At 42.2% G+C, this 10,876-nt stretch overlaps 2 long non-coding RNA genes across 3 annotated transcripts; one reads left to right on the top strand and one right to left on the bottom strand.

The window, feature by feature from the left end:
* Positions 1-420: 420 nt before the first annotated feature.
* On the bottom strand, positions 421-4,890 carry LOC137483548 (uncharacterized). 2 transcript variants are annotated; one of them, XR_011004514.1, is made up of 3 exons: positions 4,731-4,890; positions 4,100-4,291; positions 421-586 (listed from the first exon to the last, which is right to left on the bottom strand). It is a non-coding gene; the product is annotated as an uncharacterized lncRNA (long non-coding RNA). The 2 variants fall into 2 exon arrangements; XR_011004513.1 differs by lacking the exon at positions 421-586 and having other exon boundaries at positions 4,031-4,291.
* Positions 2,872-5,398, top strand: LOC137483549 (uncharacterized). Its single transcript, XR_011004515.1, has 2 exons — positions 2,872-4,212; positions 4,793-5,398. It is a non-coding gene; the product is annotated as an uncharacterized lncRNA (long non-coding RNA).
* Positions 5,399-10,876: the final 5,478 nt, after the last annotated feature.

Below are 10,876 nucleotides of genomic sequence, written 5' to 3'. Positions count from 1 at the left end.
AATTACTTTAGAGATTATTGTTATTATTATTTTATCTATATTATTGTATAGTATTACAGTGTGTTAGTGGAGTCAGACAAGCATTTTCTGAGAGCAATTCATCCCAATTAATCCCTGATTTGTCAGGGACAAATTCAGACTCACTTGTCTCATTTGTTTAGGTTAAATGCAAAATATCGTGCTGATATTTAAGCATTTAGAGTTGGTTGAAACTTTTGTCTGTGTAGAGCACTGGCTTGAAATGAAAACTCCATGTTACAATATTGACTCTATCCTTTCCTCTGTCCCAACCTGAATGCCCATATTCTCAGGGGTTTCTGAGTGAACACTACAGCAAAGCAAGCAGCCAGAAGTCAGACTAATATTTTTCAAGTTGTCTCTTTCGTAGAAGGCTTATTCAATCGCTTCTGAGCAGGTGTCTGTTCTGTGCTTCCTATCTGGATTTTGTCAGAAGGGAATTGACTGCAGTGGCTTCACTGCTACTCCTTCACCCACAATCTCACCTCCCTTGCATAAGAGAAAAATCTCAGCCAGCACAAACATCCCTGTCCACCCTTTTGGGTACACGTTCTTGTATCTCAGGTACCTGCAGGAAGAAATCTCAGTGAAGTGCACAGTAGCCTCTAATATAACAGTGGCAGTTTTGCTTTCTTAGTAGTTACATTGCCATCTAAAAGGTCATGAAGATTTTTATATGTCTCTCTTGCCTATAAAATGTATCAAGAACCCTTCCAAATTCAAAGCTGCCATATGGGTTTTTAGAGTCTAGAGATGTTGCCAAACTAGTCCTAAATCTGCATTATTTATTTTGACTGTTTAAGAGCCAACTTTTGGTATCTTTCTTCACCTTTTCCTTGCTTAGAGCTTGGGCTGTCTCCACTGCATGTTGCACTGTAGAGTGAGCCCTGCTCATCCTTGCTGCTTCTCTGGAGCACTCTGCATCCAACAGGATTATTTGCTTACAGAATGTTTTAAAAGAGACAAAAATCCTAACCCAAAATTGTTATAGGTTTGCTACCCCCTCCTTTGGTCTCAGGATTGTCCTTTTTTATTTCAAAACAGATTAAGTGCAAAGAATTTTTTGACAGCCTGGACTAGTTAGCAGTTTGTAAGCACCTCTTTCCCAGGCTGGGCTGACTTAGCAGGTACCTTTGCAATGCTGGGTAAACACAATGAACCATTCAAGTGGAAAATCATTTTAATAAATAGCATTTTAGTAAAACCTTTGGTTTGCCCTCTGGATCCTTATTAATAAAAATAAATCTCCATTACCCTCTCACTTGGCCTTACCTTCCTGTTTGGTAGAAATTTTTATTTTTTTCAGTAGCAGCATTAAAGATTCATCTGTTATTTGGAGTCATTCTTGTGCAATGCAAATCTAATAGACTTGATGCATAGCATTTTCTTTAGGGTAAAAGCTAACTGCCTTTATTCAGCTTGCACAATCCCTTCTGAAAGAGCCCTTTATACAGCTCATGTCATGTCAGCAGTAATCATGGCCTGGTGGTGCATGCAAATCAGCAGCTGCTCTTTAGCTGGGCTGAAGAAGTCACATAATGAGCCAGTAAGTGCAAGTGCAGACCATATTTAATGCTGCTGGTCCTTCAGGCAGATCACTCTGTTATCTTTACTCTCTTCACCCTGCCCAGCCAGCAGCCAGGCTGCCACCTCTGCAGTGCCCATCACCTGCCAAGCCCGGCCAGCAGACAGCAGCACCCACTGCTGGGAAAACTGAAGAACAGTTTCCATTGTCCTGGTGCTGGTTTTCCCCAAAGCAGGGATGGGATGGAAGCAAGCCCCCACCACTGCAGTTGGGTCTCTGGAGGCTGTGGATACCTTGTCATAACCTCAGAGTTCTGTGTTACATCATCAAGGCAATTGGGAGCTAATGCTGACCTAAGCAGTTCTGGTGCTTTGTTTTAGTTTTTTTTTTTTTTTTTTTTCTTTCCCCCTCTCCAGGCATGTGGATATGATGGGAAACCAGTCAGAAATGCAAACTAAGGCTGTCAGGCTAACCCAGGAGTCTGAACTGTTCACTAAAGCAGATATTTCAAAAGGGTGGGGAGATGGATTAACATTTTAGTATGTCAAAATTCTCTTGTGATTGTAGATGTAAATCTGGTTTAATGAGTGGATAAAAATCACCATTCCTAATCCATACCATGCAGGCTGGTGTCAGTGAAAACTCCACGGATTTTCTTTTGCTGAAAGAAGCAAAGGATGCTAAAAACTGTATTGTGCCTGTATTTTTCTAGCAACAATTTCTAAGCTGTTTGTGTGTGCTTCACATTTACTGGGAGTTTCTGTCATATCCTCAGAGGTTTTCAAAAGAGGGAGAAGTTATAGGATTCTCACAGAGAGCAAAAAAAGGGAAAAGATATATTCTGCATGGGAATGTTAAACACTGCAAACAAGAAACTACCCCATCATCTTCCTTCTCTTCTACCAGCCTTCTCTCAGACAAAGTCTTTGCCTATTACTTTTCATGATGATCCAAACTATTCCAATATTGTTTTGTTATTGGATTCCAGCTCTATTGTTTCTCTTGTTATGCAGTTATATGAGGTTGTAATGGAATAGCCCCCTGGACTGTTACTTCTTGATGCCACAGTACAATAGCAGTGAATTACTGATGGATAAATAAAGCTTTTGGCAACCCAGTGGGTTCTGGTTTGTTCCAGAAGAAAGGGCTGGTGAGGAGGAGAGAGCAGGTGCCTTTTACAGTTCAACTGAAGCATCACTCTGACCTTGCTTAGCTGAATTTTAGTTTGTGTGAAGTGATGTCATTTCTTTGGCCATGCCAGATTGCACAAGAGGCAAAGCAGTGCTCTTGTACATCACAAGTGAGTTTTGAGGCGTCTGGAGCTACTAACCCCCTTCAGTAAAATGAAGGTTTCCTGCTGTCTTGCAAGACAAATGGGCAGAAAGCAGGAACGGTTTCAGAGGAGATAAGTGGTTTGGGTTTGGTTTTGTTTTTAACACATATATTTAGAAAAAGTTAATCTGCAAGTATATGTGAATCACCTTACTCTGCTTCTCCTTTGGATCCTGTTCTCTTTCTTTTTGTGGAAAATTTCCTCGGTGATTGTTAGAGTGAAAATACTTTTCAAACATCAAAGAACAGTAATGTATCAAAAAGAGATTTCACTATTGGAAAATAAACTAAGAGCAGTGCAAATGCCACCTGGGTTTTTCAGGTGGTGCCTGCTGCTTTATGCTGCTGTCAGTGCTCATCTAATCATTGCTTTTTCATCTCTATTCCAAGATTTTGTGAAGAAATGAAGCACAGTTCATTCCCACAAACTGCTTTGGGTTTACAGATTTCTCTCTCTTTACCCCTCGCTTCACCCTTTCTGCCCCCTCCCTTCTCCCCCGCAGCCTTCATGCAGCCTGACAATCCTTTGCTTAATCCCAGAGAACATATTTTGGGTGCTGGCACAATAAAGAAAAAAGAGACAAATTGATTTGCATTTCTTATCTGGGAGATTCGCTTGCAAAATCTAGAACAGTTTCACTGACGCAGAGGCAGGGGAGATGATCTGTAAATCTGACATATCTTTATTGAGGCTGAGAGGAAAGGGAGTGGGAGGATGGTCTGAGCTCACTACAAGAAATCATACTGTAGGTAGCTTTGTTTGTTGTCTCAACACACATTTCACAGAGGCCTTCCTGGCTGGTTTGGAGATGCCCTCACAGTGGCATGAGCACCCAGTCCCAGGCTATCCAGGTGCATGCAGCTCCTGTTTCCCCCTAGTTTGGCTGGAACTGAACAGGGGGAAAAGCCCCCTGCCAGATGGGGTGTACACACGCCCTGCCAGTCCAGCCACATCATCTTTATTTTTACACAGATGCATGTGCTGAGCCCAGTGAATCAGTCAGCTCCAGTGAGAGTACAAGTATGCCTTTCCCCTGCTGCTTTCCTGAATGTGAGGGCTTGGAAGGCAGAAGTAACCAGAGTAGAAAAATCACCTTATGGAAATGTCTGGGGTCTCCTCCTTCCTACAGCTGCCAGAGCTGCCCCACTACTGCCTGTCTCTGACTGTTGTGTCATTCAGGTTTCCTCTACTTCAGGCTCAAGCTGTGGGCAGTGACTTCTTACCTGTCCTATGGCAACCTGTGCTATCTGGTTACTGTCGGGCACCTGAGGAGCAGAGGGGTGAAGAGCCTGTCCTGATCATCAGCTGTCAGAATTCCCTCCCCTCTTTAAAAGAGGTCAAAGCCCAGCAGCAGCAGTGACGTACGTCCCTTGTTGAACTACCAGGGTGTGCTTCCAAGTGGGACACAGAAGGTTCTTTAAGCACAATTTTGGGCAAAAAGAAATTAAAAACTTGAGAGGTGGAAAAAGACAAGTATAATTGGCTGGATGAGACAGTAACCTCCTTGGGTGCCTCTGCACTCAGCACTTAATGCAGCCTCTCAGAGCTGAACTACTCATGCAGTAGGCAGGAGGTTGCCCACGTCTTGGATCACTGTGTTCTCTGTTCAGGTAACTCCACCGCCTCTCCAGACATGTCTAGGAACATGGAGTCTAAGGAAATGGTTTTGGGTGCTTGATGCCTGAAACAAGCAGAAATTGCAGATCAGTCATAGAGATATGAAAGTGCTGCTCTGGGAGCTGGTTAATCCTTCAGGGCTTGCATCTGCTCTGCTTGCTGCAGCTGCACAGACACCCTGTGCTCGCTGGGGTCACCCTGTTTTACAGCAGTGTGAAGGAAGAAATGGACTCTTACATATTCAGTTTTTATTGCCTGATGCTCCTTCTGCCCCTCTCCTTCCATTCTGCCTTTGACAGCATTTTCAGATCTGCTTGCTCCAACTGTGAGATCACAGGATAACAGAAACCTCTGGCTAGTCAGGGCAAGGGCCAGTCAGGTGTTGAGTATCTCCAAGGATGAAAATTCCACAATGGCTCTGGGCAACCTGTTCCAGTGCTTGGTAACTTCAGAGTGAAAAGGCTTTTTTCTAGTGTTTGACCAGAACCTCCTGTCTTTCAGTTTGTGCCCATTTCTTCTTGTCCTCTCACTGTACAACACCAAGCAGGGTCAGGTTCAGTCATCTTTGAACTCTGCCATCAGCTATTGCACGTATTAATGAGACAGTCATGAACCCTTCTTCCCTAGGCTGAGGCCCCAGCTCTCAGACTTTCCTCACATGAGCAATGCTGCACTCCCTTCACTGCCTTGGTGGCCCTTGGCTGGACTCACTTGAGCCTCTCTTGTATGCAGAAGTCCACAGAGGGGCCCAGCAGTCCAGGCGTGACTCACCAGAGCTGAGCAGAAAGGAAGGATCACCAAATGCCAGAGCTCTCACTCAAAGTCATTGCCAGATGTGCAATTGGTTGTGGCAGCTCTGTAGCCAGGCCATGGAGCAGATTAACTTCAATGAATTTTCTAAATTTGCCTTATGCTAGATCAGCAGAGTAGTTTGCTATTTGGCCCTGAGTAATCTCTTCTGAATGACAAAGCAACCCAGTGAAGTTCAACCCCATTGCTGAGTCTGTGGTGAAGTGATTTATGGTACTGGCCCAGTTCTTGGGTAATTTTCTTGTTCTGATTTTTCATCTTGGCTTTGTTCAACCAACACAGGAATCATAATGCCAAATGTAGACCAATGACATTTCCAAAGTTGTGTTTTAAGGATTTCTAACTTGGTTTTTGTAATTTTCCTGTCTTTGAATTCTTATGAAGGCCAGTGAATTGAAAACAATTGTTTCCAATTTATTTTAAAATGTTCACATCATTCATGAAATACATGATGACAAATAATCTATAGCCTTTTTGTGAGTGGGCTTGTAGTCTGTGTTATTTAGAGACATTTTTGAATTGGTACTCTCAATCAATTCTTCAACAGTTCTGCAAGGTTCAGTTTTTTTCATTGGATTAATCAATCTGTCAAGTAGCCATCACCCCGATGATGCTATTTTTGTCACTTTTATCCTTATGTAGAGCTAGATATTTATTATGATAGCAGTCTGTAATATTCCAGTAGAATTTCTGTGAGGTGTTAGTCATTGTGAAAAGGTGTTTTTGCTAAATACATCCTGGGTTGCATACATGGAAGTGTGACCAGCAGGTTGAGATGTGATTCTCCCCCTCTGCTCCATTCTGCTGAGACCCCACCTGCAGAGCTTTCTCCAGCTCTGGGCACCCAACACAAGAAGGATGCGGCGTTGTGGAAGTAATTCCAGAGGAGGCCATGAAGATGCTCAGAGGGCTGGAGCACCTCTGCTCTGGAGACAGGCTGGGAGAGCTGGAGGTGATCAGTCTGAAGCAGAGAAGATTCTGAGGAGACATTAGATCTCTTCCAGTGACTAAGAGGGCTCAAGGAGAGCTGGAGAAGGGCTTTTGGCAAGGGCCTGGAGGGACAGGAGAAGGGGGAATGGTTTCCCACTGCCAGCGGGCAGGGATAGATGGGATATAAAGAAGAAATCCTTCCCAGTGAGGGTGGTGAGGCCTTGGCACAGGTTGCCCAGAGCAACTGTGGCTGCCCCTGGATCTCTGGAAGTGTCCAAGGCCAGGCTGGACGGGGCTTGGAGCAATCTGAGACAGTGGAATATGTCCCTGCCCATGGCAGTGGGTAGAAGTAGATGGTCCTTAAGGTCCCTTCCGGCCCAAACCATGCTGGGATTCTGTATCTCCATTCATGTTCTATGAGTTGAAGATGCTTTTTCTGCTTACAGATCATAGGACAGAAAGATCATGTTCCTGCGCACTTCCTATTCTAAACCTCAGACCAGTTTAGGGAGGGATTCTCTGTAGTAACTCTGTGGTTTTATTTCATCATCCAGTATTTTGTCTCCTTGTACCAAATGTAATAAATATACATTTTATTTCAGATCCTTCTGAAGAGGAGATAAATGCAGTGTGCAAAATCTAACTGTGGCTCAGAAGACAGGCCTGTGAGGTATAAGAATTCAGCAATGTGGAGACAACCACAGGATCTGACCTCACTTGTTCTGATCATAATCCTTGTTTCAGTTCTGATCAATTGCTGGAACCTAACTTGTTCCAGACTTTTGGAAAAGGGGTGCTGACCCAGGAGGTACTTCCTAAAGTATAAATCTCCTTTTCATTCTAGTCTTGTTCCAGGCATAGAGGTGTCAAATTCAGGCATCTTTTGCTTTTGTGTTCAGCATGCAGACTGGTATTTGGAGCCCCATGTCTGTGTGCTTGAGCAGTTATGAAGTTTCCTTTGGCTTATATGGGTTGGGTGCTCCATCATCTACACCTCCCACATGAGATTCAAGGTGTCCTTCTGTCCCAACCAGCCCCTTCTTTGAATGTGTAGGGACTCCAAAATTATCAACTAAGCCTTTTTAAAGAGCTTTGGTAGCTGCTCCATGAGTTTTCCATACTCTCTGGAAAGTATAATCTGTAAGCACACTATCTTGACATTCACACAAAAAAAATTACCTTGGAGCAACCAAGTGAAAGGTTAGAACTGTTGAGTGTATTAATCAATAATATATGAGTTGGATGAACAGTATACTGTACTTTGCAGTGTGCAATCAATAATACATTTTTTATACTCACCTTTTTAATCGTCAGAAAAACTACATCAAAAATTTCACCCTAGACTGCCCATGAGAATCAATAATAGAGAAAGGTTGCCTCTTCCCCTTAGTACAGTTTAATGAAAAGCATAATGAATTTATTTCCTAAATGATGCTACAAATCAATTATACATCTTCTGGAAATACCACGTGGAAAATAGTGTTTAATACAGTAATAGAGTTATGAATTTTCAAAAACTTGAAATGCAACTTTTAAAGTTGTCATTGTAACTCTTCAGTTTTTAAAGTATAAAATGAAGGAAAATGGAGTCTATGTAAATTAAGCTGAGTTGTTTATTATTATTATTTACTGTTTGTATTCTCATAGTGTGTTAAAATCTTAAAGAAAGAGACCATTCCAATATACAGGGAAAATAATTCTCTCTGGTTTCCACTGACTTTAATGGTTTCACAGATATCTCAAGACTGCTTCTGTGAATGGAAGCCTGGCACTAGCTTGGAATCTATTTGTAATATAATGTGTCTAATTTTCAGTAAAATTGACAAAAGTTTTAAACTTTACTTTTTCTACTGAATCACATAGAAAAGGTCTATACTTTTGAAGTTTATGTGCATTTATTGAGAATTTGCCATTATACTAAAAGAGGGATCAAACTTTTCTTAGTGCCAGCTGACCACATTTCTATTTCAGGCTTGAAGGCATTAAAATTCCTGCTTGCTGAATCACAAAATGTATTGCTTTGTTAGCAGTACTTCAGATCCCTGTGGACTTCTGCTGCTGTTTTAGTGCATTACCAATTATTTGTGATGTATTATTAATTATATGTGATCTATACTTGCACCACTTCCATAGCTGTATTGGTAGCTCATTTAAACAAGAAGAAGATTATGTAAAAAATGGCTTTTTGGTTTTTTTTTTTTTGTTGTTTTTTGTTTTTTTTTTTTTTTTTTGTTTTTTTTTTTTTTTTTTTTTGTTTTGTTTTCCCTGTGGCATGTTGCCAGCTGGATGGCATAAAAAGATTTTTATCCCAGCTGTTACGAAAACTCTGTTGTGTGCATGTCCATGCCTGGCAGGAGGAGGCTACAGGACATGCTCACACTGTTCTAAACAATGACTGGAGAGAAGATTGGAAATGTAAAAGGGACACTTCAATCTCAGTGTTATCTGATTTTTTTTCTTCAAGAAAAGAAAATATGACCTTTAGTACTGACAAAGATCATTAGGAAAAGAACCAATTTTATTTTCCTACAGGGATTGTTGTTCTTTTGAGCTACAGTCTGTGTAAGTCCAAAAATTGGTCTTGGTAGAGCTGGGACAGAGGTACAGTAGGCAGTGTGTTCTTTCACACAAAGTGTCATTTTTTTCAGTGCTGTTTTGGATGGTGCAGCATTCAGAGGGGACCTTTTGACTCCATTAAAATCCATGTCATATCACCAACACTACTCGTAGTCACTAAAATTTCCCTTTGTGTGAGGTGTCTATGTGTGTTGGGAATGGCCCTGCTGTTGTAACATAAAAAGATGTTTTCTGTATCCAACAGGATACAGGATACAATAGCAACAGGAAAAAAGGGAAAATAGGACAAGTGAATCCTGCCACTCTACCATTATCAAAACTCACATAACCATGACACGGGGAATCCCTCAGCAGTGTGTCTGACTGCAAATGGGGAGATGGGTTTGAGGTTTGGGCTGTGTCTTGGCCAGCTCTGGTGGAAACCTCCCTGTAGAGAACTAAAAAACAAAATTCAACTTCTTCACAAACACATCACAACAATTGTTCCAGTTTCTACTGCGTTGGGATTGGTACCTTAAGATAAAGCTGTATTTCCTTTTCACTGCCCACAGCTACCTCGTTTCTCATGTACAATAAGTTTTGTAAAATCCTATACAACAGGCAAGTAAAATTCTAAGAAAACAAATGTAAGTGTTGCTGGAGGTAGGAACTAAAATCAGTTAAAAATTTCTTACAAAGTAATTTCCCTCATTTGCAGTCTGCTTAATGGTCTCTGAAACTCCTGCACAGGGATGTAATGAAAATGTCACTTTTTATACCATTTGTCTCTTTGAGAAAGCATCCCCTGGTCAGAACAGACCCATCCAGGGCAAACTTGTGCTGGTATCTCAGACACCACCAGCAGTTAAATCCCAGGAGCAGCGTTCAGCCCCTCCAAGCTGTGGGGAGAGTGCACCCCAAGCCTCAGCTGCAGCCCACGCCTGTCCTGCCTCGCTGGAGGGATGGCTCAGGGAGTCACTGCCCTGCCAGTCAGGTGTGAAACCCTCGGGCTCCTTTATGTCGCTGGAGAGACAAACACCCCCGGAGTGTGACTCAGACTCCAATCTGCTAATTTTCCGGAGGTGTCTGCCTATCTGCATTTACTGTTGAGGGAGTACAAAATGACTAGTCTCCTAAATTAGGTATTCTGCTCAGATGTTTCAAGGTGGAAGAATGAAACTGTATCTAAGTCCTGAACACCCTTCTAAAGGCTGAACTTCTTGCCATCATTACCCAACTTGGATAAAGTCAGCCTCAGATTGCCTGCATGTCATCTGATTGTAGCATGGAAAATGCAGGCAGTGACAGCTGCACGTCCTCGTGGCCACGGCTGGTCACAGGCAGTGGTGACAACCATGAAAAGGAGCAAAGCTGAGAACAGGCGTGTCTGCTGGTGCAGCTGGGGCAGGGAGGTGAAAATCTGACATCCTGACATAGGTAAAGCAGGTAGTTCCCAAGAATGAGATTCTCTCACATGATACTTTGAGCAGCCTGTTACCTATGTGTTATTTCTGGTTTGTGATTAAATGTTCCATTTGCGTGGTGCTGAGCATAACCCTGTACTCACTGAGGCAGAGGAAGGTACAGTCAGCTGGTGCGTTGCAAGACAAAGACCTTGACAAGGTGCAAGGAATTAGCAGTGATTATTTCAAAAAAGGATAAACTTTATTATGTGGGTGCTTGCTCATGGTTCATGCAAGACTTTCTCCTCTTATAAAAAGGAGCATGTTGGTAATTACTGATATCATCCTTAACAAGAAAATCACAAAAATCCTTGATGTATACCATTCTCTAACTAGAGGGAAGTAAAATATGTATTTAAATATTGCAGTACAAACACTTCTAATCCTGAAGGTTAATCAAATGAGTTGGAAGTTTTTTCAGTCTTGGTTTTGTACCAGCTCTAAAGTTTATCAGTTTGGAGGACAAACTTGAGAGATGCCTTGCTGCTTTGCCGAGATCATGGATGACGTGGCTGATATCCAAAGCATTACTTGTAAGTAATGGCAAGTCTCTCACTTTAGTCCCTCTGTTTTCTCTTTTCCCCATCACAGTTGCTTTCCTGACCTCACTCATTATGGGTAATG

The sequence above is a fragment of the Anomalospiza imberbis genome, chromosome 16 (assembly GCF_031753505.1).
Source record: "Anomalospiza imberbis isolate Cuckoo-Finch-1a 21T00152 chromosome 16, ASM3175350v1, whole genome shotgun sequence".
Classification (NCBI taxonomy): domain Eukaryota; kingdom Metazoa; phylum Chordata; class Aves; order Passeriformes; family Viduidae; genus Anomalospiza; species Anomalospiza imberbis.
The sequence above is the reverse complement of the archived record's forward strand: the minus strand, read 5'-3'. Positions and strand labels throughout refer to the sequence as shown.